Consider the following 6393-nt stretch of genomic DNA (forward strand, 5'->3'; position numbering starts at 1 on the left):
ACTAAACATGAAAAATATTTTTTTTTCCCGATACAATGCACGAGCATTTTTGCTAATAATAACAATAATAATCTTTTCAAGCACGGGTCGCGGTAGTTTTACAGAAAAGTCCTTCTGTTTTTCGATAATGAACCCGCAGTCCTGGGTGAGTTAAGAAAAAACGGTTCGTGATATTTTTTTTGTCCTGCAGATCGAGCGGCGGTGCTCCGATCGGATCGGGAGCAGGAAGACAGCGGTGAGCACATAAAGGGCGCGGGCGGCACACTGCCCGGCCAAGAGGAGGAGCAGGAGGGGAGGCGATGAGGCGGGGCCGTAAGCGTCGGACGCGCTCGCTCGCCTGCAATCAAAGCGGACGCAGCGGCCGTCCATGGCGGCTCGGGTCGATGCATGAGGACGATGGGAGGAGCTCGCGAGGGCCGGCACCGGGAATGGAGTGGAGGCGGGTGGATCTGGCGATTCCGCAGGGGCTGCGGCGACGAGCGGCTCCGTGGGCGGCGACCTGCAGGGTTCAAGCGACGGCTGCCATGAAGGTTGGGCGGTTGCTCTCTGTAGAGAAGGAATAGAAGGAGAGGAAGAAGGCAGGTCACTCAAAAAGCATCCACTTCCTGCCCCCTCTCTCCTCTAGCATGCCATGATGTGCGCGGCTGGACGTGTGATGTGCGTCCATGTTCATGTGTGAGGATTAGGATAGTTCTCTTGATCTTTTTCAGAAAAATTAATAGTTCTCTTGATTTGTTTGGTCTGGTTTAGTACAGAAGTGCACTTATATTGGTTTTGTGCTGCAGGATCTTCAAGACAGTAGGGACCAATTGCACCCTTGCTTCTGTTTCTGTCCTATGAACCAATCTGAGATGGCCACTAAGAAGCACTTGGCTGGTACAGTGAAATTTTCTGTAGTCTTCAAATAAAACATGCTAATCTTCTAGGATGTGCTTTTTCGAGCAGGAAGGGGAGGTGATGTGCGCAAGGTACGTCGTCGAGGAAGTGAACACCAGTTTCAGCTATATAGTGTTTTGTGGTGAATGAGAATGTTTCATAGTTTATTATTAATCTAAATTTTGGTTTTACGCTTTTGCTTCACACAGATATTGTTGAGTAACTTTTTTCCAAACTATGTACTATACATGTGGATTTTTTTGCGGGGATACTGTATGTCCACTTCTGAGTACAAATTCTAAATTCGTATATGAAACCTGAATTCAACTCCTACCATACAAAACTAATTTTGTGGTTTAGTTGTTTAAGAGCTCAAATAGGATGTCTACTGGAACCTCAAGGAAAACGAAAAGAAGTGCAGGAGCAGGAGCTGGAGACGCAGCCGCACAAGGTCGAACCGGCCACATAGATCATTTTCTTCTGCAACTATGACAACTACAGCAAGACCTTTGTTGATGTGGCTGCCTTGAGGAAGCATGCTCATGTACATGGCGAGAGGGGATGTATGTTTTTTAGTAGCCCGGCTATTGGAAGGTACCTCTAGCTAATATGAATGAATGCTTGCATTACCAATGCATACACCAACCTTGTTGAACTTTCATGTTTTACTAGCATTGACAGACTTTTTCAGTAATTTCAGGCTTTTTATAAAGGACCTTTCTCTGTTTGGCATAGATTAATGATTTTGGTACATCCATCCATCCAATCCACGTGAGTGTTAATTGATCCTGAGAGTTTTAAGAACCCATAGGCATCAAAGTCTTGATCTTTTATCCTCTCCATGTGTAGATGCCGCTGATGAACAAATAGTGATCCAGTTTGGTCGGAGTAGATATAAGTTTGGTCTCTGCTCGAGCTCCTGCTGCTGCTTGGATTTTCCTTTTCCCCTCTCATCCAACCGTGGGTACCATCTGACCCATTTTCTTTTCGTGGTTGATTGGTGCTAATTGATTTCATCATATGGCCAATGTTTCTTGGTTAGGGGCCTGTTATTTTTTTTTGAGCTTGACGATGCCGTGGTCGCCCAGCCGATCAAATCCTTGCGCACACACAACAACTCAACTCCACGGTCTGCACACAACAGCTCAACACCACGGTTTGTACGCCACAGCCGCCGCTTGAGCAGCTCGATGGGCAATTTATGTTATGTACCTCTATATGATAATCCCTCCATAGCTATCTAGAAAAGGTTTCGATTTGAATTTGGTTAAGTTTAGTTTAGCGTGGTGATGCTTACCCTAATAAGTTGGTGTGTTGTTATACTGTATTGAATAAATGGTGGGCACTGAATTTTCCATGGATTCAGCAGAGGAGAAGAATCTCACCTACTTGCTAGCTTCCCAAATGCAGTAAGCAATGAATACTTTCCAAATGAAATAGTGAAGACGCTCATTTTCAGAGCAGATGCACTCACATGTGTCTTGAATCATTTAATTTCTTTGTTTCGTGAATAAATGTTGGTTGGTGCTCTTGCTCTTTTACCATGGTAACTTTGTAAACTTCAGAATGCCTAAAGTTGGTTGCACACTCACTCGCTCAGCAATGAGCAGTGAAGTCGCCAGCTTTGCCGTTGGCTGAAGAACAACAAGGTCTTCGTTGCATGATTATTAGTTTGTTAAATATTTGTACAACATCAAAGTACTTTTTAGTTGCAGATTTGGCAATACCTAGGACCTTATGTTCCTCCAGTTCGGGGGCGGTTTAAAAGGCAGCTGTTCGAAACATGAACGAAAATGACTGTAGGTGGCATACGTATGGTACAGTCGAAGGACGTGATTGGCTGGTAAGTTTATGTGAGAAATAGTTTAAGAAATTGCATGGAAGATGTTTTAAGTTTACATTGAAATAAAGGGCGTGGACCTGTGCGTTGGGATTGGGTGCTTTTTGTTTTCCGGTTGCAATGCACAGGCACGTTTATGTATACTAGTAATAATAAAGCACGGGTTGAGTCTGTCGGGTTCACCGTCACTGTGTTTTTACGAAAAGGTCCCTATTGTTTTGGGTATTCAACCCGCAGTCCTCGTGATAAGTCAATCGAACCACTACACATGAGAGAAAAGGAAAAAAAAGACACCCTCACGAGTCACGAACCTGCCTCCCGATCCCATCTTCATCTCCATCTCGCCGCCGCCTCGCCCCTCCCCGCGCCGCTGCCTCCTGCCACGCCTTGCCCCTCCCCGCGCTGCCGCGTCCTGCCACGCCCAGCCCGGCGCCGCCGCGCGCCGCCGCCTCCTACCCCGTCGGCGCGCCTACTCTTACCCCAAGTGCCCCCATACCCGCGGCCTCCCACCGCCGGCAACAATCGATGATGCGGCTGATGACGGCTCCCCCTACCTACCACCGCTGGGATTCCTCCCCGTTGCTTCCACCTCAACAATGGTTACCACAACCCCGCCGGCTTCGCCACCAGCCACTCCTTCATCCACACAAATCATAGGAGACAGTTGCATGGGAGATCCTACGAGCATGGCCTCGACGGCACTGGCAGTGGAAGTACGCGGGTGATTGGCGCTTGGAAGGTCGCGGTTGAGGCATGAGGACGGCAGCAGCGGCAGTCAAAATCTTCATGAAGTTTTTCCGCTTACCCTCCCCCGGTCTGATTTCTCTCCAATCTTTGAATCCCCTCGGTTTGAACTAATGCCATGTATTTTCAGAACAATTAGTGAATCAATTGTTAGTTGAAAGATGGTTGATGCACCGAAAAAGATTGTATTGATTCAATCTAGAAAAGTCAAGATCACAATTGCAATTAAATATACATTTGTTGAGCCAAAAGTAGCAGTTACATATGCATTTGGTCAATCTTTTGGCCTCTCTCTTCATGCATTATGATTGCCATCTTGAGAAAAAAAATGGAAAAACATGTAAAGCTGTATGAGTTTTTTATGTTTGCAATTTTTAGTTTTGGGGGGAATTAATGGATCCACTCGGCTTGCCCTTGAATCCAACTGTTTTTAGTTTTTAGTGTCCAGGAAAAATTCTTGAGATGATGGAAACGAATTTCCCTCTCAAGAAAAGGTGGAATACGAATGGGATGGAAAGCTAGAGCTGGAGCAGGTTGGCCCTAGACACTCGCAAAATCATTTTCAACTTTACATGTTTTATTATCATTGTTATCAATTTTTGTTCTGGACCGTGGCTTTCTGAACATCCTTTGGTTAATCAGGTAGAGCATGGTGGAGGGTCTGCTTCTACCTCTCTAGCCTCTCGACTGGATCATATATGTTTTGCGGCTTCGCGGCTCCATTAATGGCAGTAGGGCGCTTGTGTCATCCATGTCTGATTCGTGCAACCATCATCTGTAGCATTTGCTGGAGCCATCATCCCAAACAGTTTCACTGATTCTCAGGTAAGCAACGTGATTTTTCCATGTGTTGACTCAATCTAGAAAAGTCAAGCTTACAAATGCTTTAAGGGATGGTTGATGGAATTGAATCACAGGAGTATTGGTCGTCCAGACCTTTTTAGGGACCTTCTAAGAGTTAGATTTGACATGAAATCAATTGTTTTCTACATTGTACTGTCATTGCTAGGGACCAAAAGGTATTCCATCACCGGGTTCATCAGATTGAAATCCTCTCTTTTTGTGTGGTTTAGTCAACTTGATTTTCCTGTATGGTACTGTTGGGGTCTAGATTGAAGTTATCTCAGCTATTGGGTGCCTCTGAAGATGCGTTTGTGTTAGATACATACATGCAAAGTTAGAGCATCTCCAGCTGTTGGCCCCCTAGGACGCATAAAAATCGCCCCCTGGGGGCGAGCCGGCGACACAATCGGCGCTGGGGGCGGTTTTGCGCCCAGTCGTCGCCCCCAGGCGCCGATATTGGCCCACTTTTCATCCCCCTTTCGGCAAATAAAGGGCCCATATGGGCGAGAATAGGCCCATATTCGGCGTGGTTCGCCGTGGCTCGTCGTTGAATTATGAACATAAATATTATTTTATCACATATTTAATCACAAAAAATCAAATAGTTCAACAAAATAGTACAACAACAAATAGTTCAATACAAATTATATAGTTCAACAAGTAAAAACTCATATTTCATCACACGTCGCGCCCGGCGTCACCCTTGAGCCTCCATAGGTGCTCCACCAGATCATGTTGCAGCTCATGATGCACCTGTGGGTCACGGATCTCCTGACGCATACTGAGGTAGGCAGTCTAGGTTGCCGGTAGCTGGTGATCAACTTCGGCTAGAGGACCCTGCCTGTAATATGGTTCAGTGTTAAACACTGGGTCTTCTTGCTCGCTCTCGATGATCATGTTGTGCAAGATGACACAGCAAGTCATGATCTCCCACATTTGATCTTTCGACAGGGTCTAAGCGGGGTACCGGACAACAGCAAATCGAGATTGGAGCACACCAAATGCCCGCTCGACATCCTTCCTGCAAGCCTCCTGAATCTTCGCAAACCAGGCGTTCTTGCCTCCTGGCATGGGGTTTGAGATGGTCTTCACAAATGTCGACCATCTCGGATAGATGCCATCAGCTAGATAGTATCCCTTGTTGTAGTGCCGCCCATTGATCTCGAAGTTCACCGGAGGAGAATGACCTTCAACAGGCTTGGCAAAGACAGGAGAGCACTGCAGCACGTTGATGTCATTGTGAGTTCTTGGCATACCAAAGAAGGAGTGCCAAATCCAGAGGTCCTGTGTGGCCACCGCCTCAAGTACCACACTGCAACCGCCTTTGGCGCCTTTGTACATCCCCTGCTAAGCAAATGGGCAATTCTTCCATTTCCAATGCATGCAGTCGATGCTTCCAAGCATCCCAGGAAATCCTCTTGCTGCATTCTGTGCTAGGATCCGAGCAGTGTCTTCCGCATTGGGTGTTCTCAAGTATTGCGGTCCAAACACTGCCACCACTGCCCGACAGAACTTGTAGAAACACTCTATGCTGGTGGACTCGGCCATGCGCCCATAGTCGTCGAGTGAATCACTGGGAGCTCCGTATGCAACCATCCTCATCGCTGTCATGCACTTCTGGATCGAGGTGAATCCAAGTTTATCGGTGCAATCCATCTTGCACTTGAAGTAGTTGTCGAACTCCCGGATGGAATTCACGATCTTGAGGAAGAGCTTTCGGCTCATCCGATAACGGCGCCGAAATGTTTTGTCGCCGTGAAGTGGAGCATCGGCGAAGTAGTTGGAGTAGAGCATGCAGTAGCCTTCGAGACGATGCCGGTTCTTTGCTTTCACCCGCCACGGTGCCGAGCCACCTCGCCGCGGCTTTTCATTGCTCGCCAGCAGCTGGGCGAGGGCAGCGAGCATCATGAGATGCTCTTCTTCCTGGACGTCGGCCTCGGCTTCCTCCTCCGGCAGCGCGGCGAGCACTTCCTCGTCATCCGAGTCCATCACTGAGGCAGGCAAATCGCCAAACACCTTGCGCCCGGTGGGCGTGCACCCGCCGCTAAACTGCCCCTCCGCGGCCGGACACGGCGGCCGGAAACGCCCAG

The 6393-nt window shown here is 47.7% G+C and overlaps 1 long non-coding RNA gene across 11 annotated transcripts in view; it reads left to right on the forward strand.

Moving 5' to 3' along the window:
• Positions 1–202: 202 nt before the first annotated feature.
• LOC119285696 overlaps positions 203–6393 on the forward strand; it is an 8041-nt gene continuing 1850 nt past the window's right edge. For 4 of the 11 annotated variants that reach the window (XR_005139698.1, XR_005139692.1, XR_005139696.1 and 1 more), the window contains exons 1-5: positions 203–675; positions 786–1470; positions 1577–1647; positions 1726–3993; positions 4103–4285. This is a non-coding gene — a long non-coding RNA (uncharacterized LOC119285696). Of the gene's footprint in view, positions 676–785; positions 1471–1567; positions 1648–1725; positions 3994–4102; positions 4286–6393 lie in introns of all 11 variants that reach the window. The other 7 variants (XR_005139697.1, XR_005139695.1, XR_005139694.1 and 4 more) reach the window with 7 other exon arrangements.

The sequence above is a fragment of the Triticum dicoccoides genome, chromosome 4A (genome assembly GCF_002162155.2).
Source record: "Triticum dicoccoides isolate Atlit2015 ecotype Zavitan chromosome 4A, WEW_v2.0, whole genome shotgun sequence".
Taxonomy (NCBI): domain Eukaryota; kingdom Viridiplantae; phylum Streptophyta; class Magnoliopsida; order Poales; family Poaceae; genus Triticum; species Triticum dicoccoides.